The sequence below is a fragment of the Lagopus muta genome, chromosome 6 (genome assembly GCF_023343835.1).
Source record: "Lagopus muta isolate bLagMut1 chromosome 6, bLagMut1 primary, whole genome shotgun sequence".
NCBI classification, from domain to species: domain Eukaryota; kingdom Metazoa; phylum Chordata; class Aves; order Galliformes; family Phasianidae; genus Lagopus; species Lagopus muta.
In genome coordinates this window covers 7353917-7366561 of record NC_064438.1, presented here as the reverse complement: position 1 = coordinate 7366561, position 12645 = coordinate 7353917, and the positions used below count along the sequence as shown (strand labels likewise).

Sequence of the window (12645 nt, the reverse complement as noted above, 5' to 3'; positions counted from 1 at the left end):
AGTGGAAGAGTGAGAAAAGAGTGGCAAGTTCAGTTGCAAGGTACTTTTTTTTTTTTTTTTTTTTTTGCAAATTTATGCAAACATCCTAGGAGCTTGTAACCTCACACCTCTTAAGAGGAAAACCTTTTTTTTTCCTGCAGTTTGAGTTGTTTTCTTTTAAAGCAGAGTTGAATGCACAGTGAAACAGAAATTGAAAGGGCTGTACACCACGGATAATGATATTGCTGTTGTTTCAGTGGGTTTATGAACTCTTAATTCATTTCAAGTGAGAGAGCAAACCAAAGAAAGAAATCTTCAAATAGAGAACCTGCAGTGGACAGTTGTTGCAGGCAAACTGTTTGTTAGGTAAGCAGTGATAAACAATCTGACTGCATGCTGATGACAATTATTGTGTGCTCTGCTTTGAAAACTTAATGATATATCTGCCCTAACATTACCACTCCAGTGGTTGCTGTTAGACATTTTGCTGTTAGATGCTGGGGCTTGGCAAACAGACTGGGCCCGATTTTGATTTTAGCTGCAGGATCACAAGCTGAAAGAGGAAACTGAGTCTTCAGGGGGTTTGAAACAAATATTGCATCATGGATGTTTCACAATGCAGAAGCATCTCTTTAATGCCTGCACGCAATTAATATGTTGGAGAATAAGATTGTTCTGATTAAGGGTAATTTTTCTGAGAGAGGGTAAAAATGACCAAGCAAACAGCATGGTTCAAATGCTGCTTGAGGTTGGTGGCCTATTAAAACTGTTTTGGTACCTAGACAACACTAAGTTTATAGGCATCTTTCTTGACTTCAAGAATCATGAGCAGCTACAGAAGACTTTATGGTAGTGAAGACTGTAGCGTTTGCTGGGAAGTTTGTGTGCCCAAAGCAGTCCTGTAGCAAAATGGAGCTTTCTCTGGGCTCAATTGCTCTGCCAAAAGGAGTCAAGGCAATTAGGGGTCTTAAGGAGTTCTAGATAATAGCAATTCTGGGTGTTCAAATGGTCACAAACGAGTGTGTAAAATCATGTGCAACAGAATAGTGGCATTGCAGAAGCTCTGAATTCATATTGTTTTTTCTCTGATGAGGTTAGTTTAGCTGTTGTGCTATTCTGACCTTTGCAGTGGCCACTCATGCAAAGGGAAACCTAAGAAATGAAGTTCTGGCTTTGTTTGTTTAATTGTCTCCCGTAATAAAATTTTGTGTAGCAAACTCAAGATATTCCAAGATGAGAATGTGAGGATGAATGAAGGTGCAAAAGAAAACATCTGAAGTTTAAGAAAACTTAAACTGAAATGTTCTCAGTGTTACTGCACACTTGTGAAGCTTAGGCAGTTGGTTTGTGTATTTCAAGTTTCAATTTTCTTTTTTCTAGGAAGCAAAGGAAAAAAAAGAAAAGTAAAAATGTCTAGGCTGAAACAGCTCACAAGTAAGACTGTAAAAGCACAGAAAAACGGATTGTACGTGGAAGCTTTTCTTTGTGTGCCTGGTGTTACATCCTGGTACGTAGGATATGCTTTGTGGCACAGCAGTGTCAAACTTTGATTTATCTTGAGTTTAAAAATTACTCCAACACACACCTCAGTAACCAGTAGTTCCTTGCATGATTTCTTTTTTCTTGCTTGTAACAACTGAAATGCTAGAGGCTACTTGAATTAACTCTTCATGCTCTTAGACCTGGAATCCTTCTGGTGAGATGAGGGATTGAAACTGCAGAAATCTTTTGATTTACTTTTTTGCACGTGGGAACTTCAGGACTCCAAGGAGTATATTAGTTGCATGGAAGAAATCTAAAATTCTAGAAAAACAACCTGGAAAGTAAACAGCTCTTTTCATCTTTCTGAAAAACTCTGCAAAAATGCAGAATCTGCTAAACTGAAAGAGTTCCTTGTTGGTACGTGTAATTGAATGTTAATGGCCGTTCTTCCATTTGCTGCGTTTTCTCATTCACTGCACTGAAATGTCTCCTGTTTTCAATGTCACAATTTCAGTGCTAGGAAACCTTTTTAAAGAGTTATTCTGAGCATAAGTTGTCTCACTGATATTTACCATACCTGGGTTGCAGGTTTATCTAATCTATCCTTTTCTTTTTTTTTTTTTTTTTTTCATCATCCATCCACCACCACTGGATTTGGTTTTTTTTTTTCTTTTGAGAAAATAAAGGCTATAGTTTCTTTTGACCTCTGTTCTGGAGAAGGCAGAAAGTTGATAAATCATGAATTACTGATCCAACCCCATGCATATTGCATAAGCGTAAGGAACAGTGCAACATCTGATGTATAGTAATTCAATATAACCTAGCACAGAGTGGCACAAAATTACAGTATTCTGCAGTATTTGTGAGCTGCAGTATTCTAGGGGCTTGACATAGCACTTTCCTACATGAAAAGCATTGCATTGTGTATGAAGTTGTGAAAGAAACACTGCTATTCAGAGTTTTTCAGCTATTTGTCTGTAGGGAGTTAGTATTTGCTGTCTAGGGTGTTTTTGTTTTTTGTAGAGTTGGACAGAGATCTTGCCTGATCAGCACAGTGCTGCTCACAAATATGTGCCAAACCCCCATGGTAATGAAGTTTAAGTTGAGCATATGAAGAAAGAACATTCACAAATTCACTGTGTTCAATCTTGTTTACATCAACTTAAGAATAAAGCTTAGTTGTTTTAATTGGAACCTGTATCTGTATTGGTTGAATTCATTGTTTTGAGCTTCTAATAAACATACCGACCAGTCTCTGATTTCCACATGCCACTACACCAGAAGTGCTGTGTTCTGAAGGAAGTGTTGATATTAAACCTTTCCTGAGTGGAAAAGAACTTAGCTGCTTAAATTAATGCTGACTGTGCGGAATATGGTGCATCTCTGATTTAAAACAAAATGACACTTTGTCTGAAGTGTAGTGTTTTCTCTTGTGTTCTGTGAAGTGTTCATTGAAGGCCTTTGGTTTTTTTACTGTATTGCTTTGAAAAAATTGGCCAGTGCTGTAGTTCAGTTTTCAACATTCTGAATCTTCATGACAGCACTCAAACTCCTTTAAATTCATTTTCTTAAGATCCTAAGGCTCTTCTATCACCATTCTGTTGCCATGTGCTGCTTGGAGCTTGTTCTGTCATTACAGATGTGGTAGTGATCTTAAATCCTCAAATTCTGACGTCTGCCAATTTTTGCTGACATAGTTGTAAGTTATCCTCTCCAGCAGAGGTGAGGAGGAGCTGCTGTATACTCATGTCTCCACAGCATGCATGACCACACTTGTGGTATAAGGCAGAATTTTGTAGTAGCTCTTATTCTGCTCTGGCTAGACCCAGAGTATTTGAAAGAAGCTGTATTTACCGACAGTTCAGCAGCCTTGGCATGCTCAAATACCTGTGCTTGTGCTTCCCAAAGCTCCTGTCCAAAGGAAGACCTCTAGCTGTCTTGAAATCATTAGATATTCACATATTGAGACTTCAGGGTTTTGTTTTTTTTTTTTTAATGCACTTCTGCCTGGTTTAAAAGTAAAAGCAGAGGCCTGGACTTCATTCCAGATGCCAGTACTTGTTGCTAGTTCTTTTTGCCTCATCTCACCACAGTTATCTCAGCAAACTTGTGTTGTTTGCACATTGAAAAAACTGGTTATCTTGTTAGACAGATATTTTTACTTCCTGCAAGTCTTGTAGCTCCATCTACCATTGCAGAGATAGGGCACTTCTTTGGCTTTGGTACATGTTTGTACGTCCTCTATCTTTTTCATTCCTCCTGGTAGTAGAATGTACTTTGTACTCATGTTTCACTGAAGAGGAGTACTAGTTGTTCATTGCTAGTTGGCAGTAGCTAAGCAGCGAGTACCTCTGGCAGAAAATACTACATGTGGTTGTAGTGATAGAGGCAGCTAGGTAATTGGCTTCCTGGAGTAGAAGGCTAGTGGGAAAACAGGTATGTTAATCCAAAGCTAACTTCAGTTTAACGCTTCCAGGAAGCTCCAAATATGTTCTGTCAGTGTACGTGCATATACTGGGTGGATCCTGCTTAGATCGAGTGGGGAGGGGAGAAGAGTTTGTGAATTACTGTCCCTTGCAGTTGGCATAGAGAATAAGATAGCAAACTGAAAAAGCCATAGAAAAACCAAAGACCAAAAACTCTGTTGACTGTGTCGCTGTTATTTGTAAATAAGGTTCCTTACAGTTACACAGCATTGCAAAGATCTTCATTTTCCTGAAGCCCATTTTTTCTGCCATCATGAAAGCAGTTTTTTTTTTTTTTTAAAGCAGTTTAAAAAAGATTCTTTTAAAGCTTGTTAAGATGTTTATGAGCTAGATTTTTTTTTTATCTCCCTGATGTTATTTTCGGTATCTCCCTGGGTTTGAAGCGATTTGGTTTTGCAAGACATAAGAGTATGCAAGGGAAACTTTTATTTCCACAGGTAACTTTGTTCTATGTGTTTGCTGCAACAGCCAATGTGAAAATCAATTACCTCTAACAGAAATGGTGTTGCTCTGCCATCTTATGGTAGAGCTGAAAACAGAACATACTGCTGGTTTTGGCTGTGTTGCAGATTTCTTTGGCTTTTTCTATGACTTTTGCAATCTTTTGCAGAAACAGACAAATGAAAACCTCACCACCAGTAAAAACAAAAAGGAAAAAAAAATCCTCTTTGCAGCCTTCTGCCTGGAAATCAGCCCTGACATTCTCAAATTTACCTTTCTACGGCTCTGGCACAAAATGAGGAGTTTTATGAGTGTGCTGCTTTCATGGCTCTCTCCTCTCTTCTAAAAGCACCTCTCAATCTAAGACAGAGCTGAATGCTGTCTGCCTGTTTCTATAGTTCTTCCTATGCAGTATTTTATACTGAATCTAAAAAAAAAGTAATAAAAGCTGTTTAGTAATAGTGGCCAAGCAGGAACAAGAGCAAATAAACCACGGTTACGTGTTACTTTCTGCAACAGGGGAAGCTGTTGACTGACCCAGAGAAAATACAGTGATTAGGGCTTCCTTCTGCTGTTTTAAGCTACTTTGACAATTCTTCTCTGACCTGCTATCATTTGGACCTGGTTCCATCTCTGTATTTTTACAGCAGTGATACCTGCAATTTTGGATGACCACTTCTGAACTTAACCAGGAATCTGTCCTGCTGAAGTGATGTGAAGTACAAATACTGCAATAGCAGCATATTCTTGCTAAATGCACTACATATTTATCTTCAGTATATTTCTTAGAAAATACACAATAATTCATCACAGTCCAACAGCAATTAGATAGGGCATTAATATATTTTAAGCCTATTTCTTACCATTGTCTTAAATGTTTCTCCCACGTACTAAAGTCAAGTGTTAAAATCTGCATTCCCTTTACTGTCTAAAAGTCAGGTAAATGGCTTTATTTTGGACCATGCATCTGCATAATAAGAGATGTAGGGTTTGTTTGGTGTAATTATGTAGCTGACTAATTCTCCCTTTATACCTTGCTCTATTATGGAATTTTGAGCCTTATTAGAAGAAAAAATATAACATGAGCTTGCAAGCAAAAGTTTACATAGAGTAAGAGCCCCTAAAGCTGGTGAGGGAGAAAGGTGGAGTAGTTGTCTTGTTGATTTGTTTCATACCAATGGCAGAGGAGAGATTAGATGTCTTCTTTTTGCAAATAAAGAGCTATTGCACATGTTAATTATCAGCGTGTATCTTCTTTATAGGATCAGGTGTATAATAAAAATTATAATGCAATCATAAAACAGACATGCTAAATGTCATTCTTAAGTTCTTATGTTCTGAAGTTGCTTGTGTTTCATGATAAAATGCTAAGGCCATCATAGAAATACTTAATCAGAATGAATGTTTAGACTTTGTAAATCTGTGTCCAGCATCAGCCCAAACATGAGAGAAGCAGTGAACAAAGTGAGAGTTGATACGTGAATAGTTGAGTATTTGTACAAGATGTTGAATATGCACTCATGCAAATGGTTCCTATCATGAGAATGCAAGGGAACAAATTATAAATCTCAAGTCTGGTATGTATACATATAAGCATATTTAAGTGGCTTAAATAATTATACTGGAAAGCATTCTACGTCACTGGTTGTGCTGAGAGGACTAAATTAGATTTTTAGGAAAAGAAAAAAAATCTCACCTTATCTGAAAAGCCTGTTTGGATGTTTTGTTTTTTCCTGCTTAAATATGCTAAATGGGACTAGCATCATTTCAGCTGTCCTCCTCAAAGCATCGCGTGGTATGAAAGTGTGCTTGTTAACATATGTACTTGTCTGGCAATAGGAGCTGTGTGAAGTCTCATCTTTATGCATGCAGTCACAAAGATGGATTGTGGTAAGACTGAGGGGGGATAGATGGACTTGATTGCAAAGCAGTGCAGACCAGGTAAGGCAGCTGGTGGGAATGGAGGGCCTGTTTCTCTAGCGTCGGCCATATTTCTCACAGTGTTGACGTGCCTGCTGAGTGGGGAGAAGAACGACTGTCTGCCCTTTGTCTTGATAATGACTAACTCGTACAAAGCCTCGTGAGCTCACATTTATTGCATTTCAGGCTTCATTTTCCTGGATGTGATGAGGGTGAGAAAGGGCTAAATATAGATCCTGGAGATCTGCAGAACAAAGCCAGTAATAGCTGGTATGTTAGCTCAGCGTAAGGCAGTACAATTGTGTGAAATAAATGCCTTAGTGTTCCTATGTTTGTTTTATTTACGTTTATACTGAGGAGCTCTCATTGTGCTTGGACTGTTTCATTAGAAATAAAACATTCCTGAGGTTTGGGAGCTAAGCAACCAAGATCCTCTGACCCTCACTGACTTGCTTAGTATGTATGGCAATCTTTGAATATTGCAAGTTCTGCAACTGCATGCAGTAAACTAAGCACAGTCCTGTTCCCTTTCTCTTCCTTTGTCCTTTCCCAGTTTATCAATTATGCTGTTGATGTAATACTGAATCCCATCCAAAGAAAGCTTAGGCCTCTATCTTAACATGTGCTTTTTTTAGCACACACGACTACTACATTTGTTGACATTGCTCATCTTGTTAGATTTTGTTCTTGTTTATTTTGGAAGATAAAATCACTATCAGTAAGAAGGCTTAGCTTCTAAGTAAAAATGTATTTCACAGTATTATCTACTGCAGGTACAAATAACCGAGCCTATGACTATGATACTTGTGTACTGCTGGGTTCTAAGAGCAGGAAAACAGAGCTATTGTGAAAAGTAGGAAAATGCTAGCAGGTGTGGTTTCCTTTGGTTCTTGATTTCCAATTGCTTTTGTCTAGTATAGCAACTATTCTGCTTTGCTTTGCCTCACGAAGAAGAGCTTAATGCATTTCTCTTCCAAAGCTTCTCTCTATCTTTGTGTGGGAAATGTTTATATCTGGAGAACAAATGACCTGGGGAAAAAAGTCTTGTGGAATTTCTGTGGGCTTTTATTCTGCTGAGCATTCTTTTGAAGGAACTTGATATTGTACAGTTTGTTTTGTGCCCTGACGGATCAGCTCAAGAATTTAGGAGAGTGTAATAGAAGTAAAAACACTGTTTAAAGCTAACCTTTCTTGCTTTACTGCTCCCTCTGAGTTCTTGCTTTAGTTAATTAGAAGCAATAAAGCTTAACTGAGCGTCTCTCTGTGAAGCAAGAACACTGTCCCTTTCAGTTGTGCTGTAATGGGCACACAGTAGCATGGGAGGATATGCTTAAAGCACAGAGTCTTAGAATGTAGTCTGCATCTAAGGGAATCTGATAGATGAGGGTAAGGGGTGGGTGTAAGTAGTGCAAGGGTGGTAGTAACTATCCTCTTTGAGCTATGGAGATATAGGGTGACTGTACCTTCTAATTCCTGTTATCTGTCTGAAAAATTATGATGATGCTTTGTTCTTTCAAGGATCTTCACATCTTAAGAAAAAGGGCTTTGTAATTTCCAGTGTGGTGGTTGATACTTCAGTGTTGCTGGACATTTAGCTGAGGTGCAATTGCTATCCAGAACCAGATAAGAAGTCATAATAAAATCCAGTTTCCTGCTTGGTTTGGGTATTTTAAACTGTAAGTGGAGAGAGGAATGGAAAAGAATGAGCTGATCTGTCTAGTGCATGCATTAATTCTTCATTGCGTTGGTACAAGCATTTAATTTCTGAGTAACAGCTTTGATCAAGAAACCAGTCTAGCTATAAATGGAAATGCAGGTGCATGAATAAAGATTAATATTTAGCTCTCCACACAGCTTGACCAGATCTGAGACTAGCACAAACAAAAGAGCAGCAACAAATGCTTCCATTGGAGACTGGTGCAGCTGCCCTTCTGGTAGCAGCCTAAACTTGTGTTAGTTTAAAGCAGCCATGAACCTACAGGAGTGTGAAAGACATCTTAATTTTTGGATCACTTGAAAAGTATTTTTTTTTGCATTTTCAACAGTTACTGTTTGTTGTTGGTATAGTAGCAATCAATCATTAGCACTGTTTTTATTAATAAATGGACATTCAGTAAATTCAGAATAGTCTTAGATGAAAACTTGTCTCCATTTCTGAAGTACTAATTTGCTTAATTTTCAGTCAAAATTTGGCTTCCCAAAAGTGACCTAACAACTGAAAAAACATTGGTATGAATCTTTCTGGAAAATTAATGGATAGCATTATGAGCATTTTGTAGCAAAATTTTAGTTTTCTAAAGTTTTAAACAATGTTTGCCAAACCTTGCTATATTTGTAAACCATAAAAAACAGCCTGACTAGGAGCTCCATGGTTGATGTGCGAATGTTGAGATGAGGTTCTGTTGTTTGTATTAAGCAAGAGGTCAAAATAATTTTGCAAATGAGTTTTGCTGGTCAAAAAGTACACAAATCCCAACCACAGAAACTGAAAGTGTAGTGAGATACAATGGCATGGTACTCCCAAGATGAGACTATTTGTAGAAGGGGAAATATATTTGTGAGTATCTGAATTATTTAATGTTTTAATTCTGGGAAAAGAGGATTTCAAGGAGGGAATGCCTTCAGCTTTTCATAGAATCATAGAATCACAAGGTTGGAAATGACCTGCAAGATCAGCTACTCCAACTGTCCTTCCACTACCATTGCTGCCACAAGTTACTAAACCATATCACACAGTTCCTCATCAATCCCAGCTCCTTCAGCTGCTCCTTGTAAGACTTGTGCTCTATACCCCTCACACCAGTTTTGTTGCCCTTCTCTGGACATGCTCCAGGGCCTCGGTGTCTTTTTTGTAGTGGGGGCCCAGAACTGAACACAGTACTCAAGGTATGGCCTCACCAGTGCTGAATACAGGGCGATGATCGCCTCCCTGCTCCTGCTGGCCACACTATTTCTAATGCAGGCCAGGATGCCATTGGCCCTCTTGGCCACCTGGGCACACTGTTGGCTCATGTTCAGCCGAGCATCAACCAACAGCCCCAGGTCCCTTTTCTCTTCACAGTCATCCAGCTGGTAGCCCTGGAAGTGGAAGTGCAGGACTCGGCACTTGGCCCTGTTGAACCTCATCCCATTCACCTCAGCCCAGCAATCCAGCTTATCAGATCCCTCTGAAGGGCCTCCCTACCCTCAGGCAGATCAACACCACCTCCCAGCTTGGTGTCATCTGCAAACTCACTGAGGATACACTCAATCCCCTCATCTAGGTCATCAATAAGGATATTAAACAAGATGGGCTCCAGTACCGAGCCCTGGGGGACGCCACTTGAAACGGGTCACCAGCTGGACTTCACTCCATTCACCACTAGCCACTGGGCACAGCCCTCTATCCAGTTCCTTACCCAAAGAAGGGTATACCTGTCCAGGCCACGGGCAGCCAGTTTCCCCAGGAGAAGCCTGTGAGAGACCATGTCAAAGGCTTTCCTGAAGTCTAGGTAGACTGCATCAACAGCCTTTCCCTCATCTACCAGTCTGGTCACCCAGTCATAGAAGGAGATGAGGTTGGTCAAGCACGACCTGCCTTTCATGAAGCCATGCTGGCTGGGCCTGATCCCCTGGACACCACACACATGCCATGTGATCGCACCCAAGATGATTTGCTCCATGACTTTCCCTGGTACCGAGGCCAGGCTGACAGGCCTGTCATTCCCTGGATCCTCTTTATGGCCCTTCTTGAAGACGGGAGTCACATCAGCGAGCCTCCAATCCTCTGGGACCTCTCCAGTTAACCAGGAGCACTGATAGATGGCTGAGAGCGGCTCGGCAATCACCCCGCCAGCTCCCTCAGCACTGAGGGTGCAGCCCATCCGGTCCCATGGATTTGTGACCGTCCAGGTGGAGAAGGAGCTCTCTGACTGTCTCCACCTGAATCGCTGGAGGTATATTCTGAGTAGCATCCCAGACTTCCAGATCAGGGCATAAAATGCCCGGAGGATAATTGGTTTGCCTATTAAAGGCAGATGTAAAGAAGGCGTTGAGGCCCTCAGCCCTCTCCTTGTCCTCAGCGGCCACATTCCCTGCTGCATCAAGTGAAGGATGGAAATTCTCCTTGGTTTTCTTCTCTTACCGTTGGTATGTTTGTGAAAGGATTTCTTATTCTCTTTTACTGCAGTGGTCAATCTGAGTTCAAGTTGGGCTTTTGCCCTCTTAATTTCCTCCCTGCATACCTTATCAACTTCCTTGTAATTTCCCCAAGCAGCCTGTCCCTTCTTCCAGAGGACATAAACTCCCTTTTTCTTCCAGAGTCTCAACAGTAGTTCTCAGCTCACCCATGTTGGTCTTCTCCTGCAGCTCTCCTTATGACATTCAGCCTGTTCTTGTGCCTTTAAGATTTCCATCTTGAGGAATGTCCAGGCTTCCTGGGCCCCTTTACCCTTAAGAAGTGACTCCCAAGGGACCCGTGCTACAAGTGTCCTGAACAGGTAAAAGTCCTCTGTCTGGAAGTTCAAGATAGTAGTTTTGCTGGTCACCCTTCTCCCTCCAGTCCTTCTCTGTTAGTGAAGAGCAGATCTAGCAGGGCAACACCCCTCGTAGGCTCTCCTACCAGTTGCATTAGGAAGCAACCTTCCACACACTCTAGAAACCTCTTGGACTGCTTCCTCTGTGCTATATTATATTATCAACATATATCAGGGAAACTGAAGTCTGCCACAAGAACAAGTGCTGGAGATTGCGTGGCTTCTGCAAGCTGCTCATGGAATGCCTCATCCATCGCTTCATCCTGATTAGATGGTCTATAAAAGACCCCCTCCAAGATGTCACCTCTACAGGCCTTCCCACGATCCTTACCCATAGACTCTCTACTTTGTCATTCCCAACCCCAAGCTCTTCAACATCAAGACTGTCTTTAATATAAAGGGCCACACCACCACCCTTTCTTTCTCATCTATCCCTTCTGAAGACCTTGTAGCCATCCAATGCACGGTCTTTGAAATAAGATGAAGTCTTAGTCTGAAACAAGTGAACATAAAGTTAATCATTCTCAGTGTGTCTGTTTTTATGTGTAATTTGTTTGTTTGTAAGTATATTAAAGTTGAATGATCTCTTTTATTATTCTTTTCAGGTCTTTGTATGCATATTAAATGCCTCTTGTTTTACAAAAATGATAGGATTTTGAGAGTTAAACTGGATTTTCTTGTTACATCGGAAAGAGGCATGATATGTGTCAAGTGATTGGAATTACAGTAGATCTAAATTGGTATAAAATAAATTTCTTTGAAAATTGAAATTAATGTAAAACTATCAAAATTTAAATAATTTAATCCCTATTAAAACTAAATTAAAACTAAAACTGCTTTCACTAGATTTCTATTTCCCAGGAACTACTGGATTCATAAATGTATATATATGAAAGCGTTCATAAAGCATAATATTTAATCAATTATGTTTTTTTTAAGATACAAAATTATTAATTTTATAGAATAAATAGGTTTTCTGGTTTTCTAGCAGTGGCCTTGTAACAAGTTCAGAAGATCAGTGAACCTTAAAAACACATTTTTCATTCTGGTCCTGTCAGTGGTGAAGAGCAAAGGGGTCCTTAAGGTATTCAATTACAAGGGCCCCTCTGAAAGTAATGCCTCCTATTTTATTGTGTTGGCCCATGATGTCAGAGGTGGATGTTGGTGGTATGGCAGTAGAACTAGAACCTTCCCACCAGTATTCTGTTACATGTTGTTGTGTGACAGATGGCACTGACATGGAAGTATGAATGAAGCAAAGGTGTAGAATTGAATTCCTTCATGCATGAAGAAATGTCACCCATTGATATTTATCAACGCTCTAAAGGTATTTATCTCTACATTTGTAGAGACCAACCAGTGAATGTGAGTGCAGTGACACACTGGCTGTTTCAACAGTGGTGATGATGAAGATAGGTCACCTCCAGGGGTATAGACTTTTACAAGCGTGACATGCAGGCTTGTGTTCATTGCTGGCAATATGCATAGGTAGTGGTGGTGACTATATTGAAAAATGTTTTGTAGATGAATTTGCTCTATCAAATAGTGTTATTGTGCTCTTTGTATCTGTTGTAATTTCCATGGAAATAAATTATTTTTGGAATAACCTGTGCAATGTGCAAAGATATGAGCTGCTAACAGGACGAGGCCAGCCCTACACTGGGATTCGGAGTAGGTGGGTGGTTGGGGATTGTCGTAAGATTTGACCTTTGCCTTTGTTTCAGGAGTGATGCTGGCAGTGCTGCTTGCCAAAGCTGTGAGTTTTAGGAGCAACAGAAGCAAGCTAGTGAGAGAAATAGGTAAATCATTGTTGCCTCTGTCTG

At 40.1% G+C, this 12645-nt stretch overlaps 1 protein-coding gene across 3 annotated transcripts in view; it reads left to right on the top strand.

Annotated features, from left to right (window-relative positions):
• Positions 1-12645, top strand: part of OVCH2 (ovochymase 2) — a 41872-nt gene that overhangs the window by 9314 nt on the left and 19913 nt on the right. Inside the window, exon 1 of one of the 3 annotated variants that reach the window (XM_048948941.1) lies at positions 12543-12621. The exons of the other annotated variants lie outside the window; for them this stretch is intronic. The gene's annotated coding sequence lies outside the window, so the exon portion shown is untranslated. Of the gene's footprint in view, positions 1-12542; positions 12622-12645 lie in introns of those variants that run through there. 3 annotated transcript variants of the gene reach the window in all.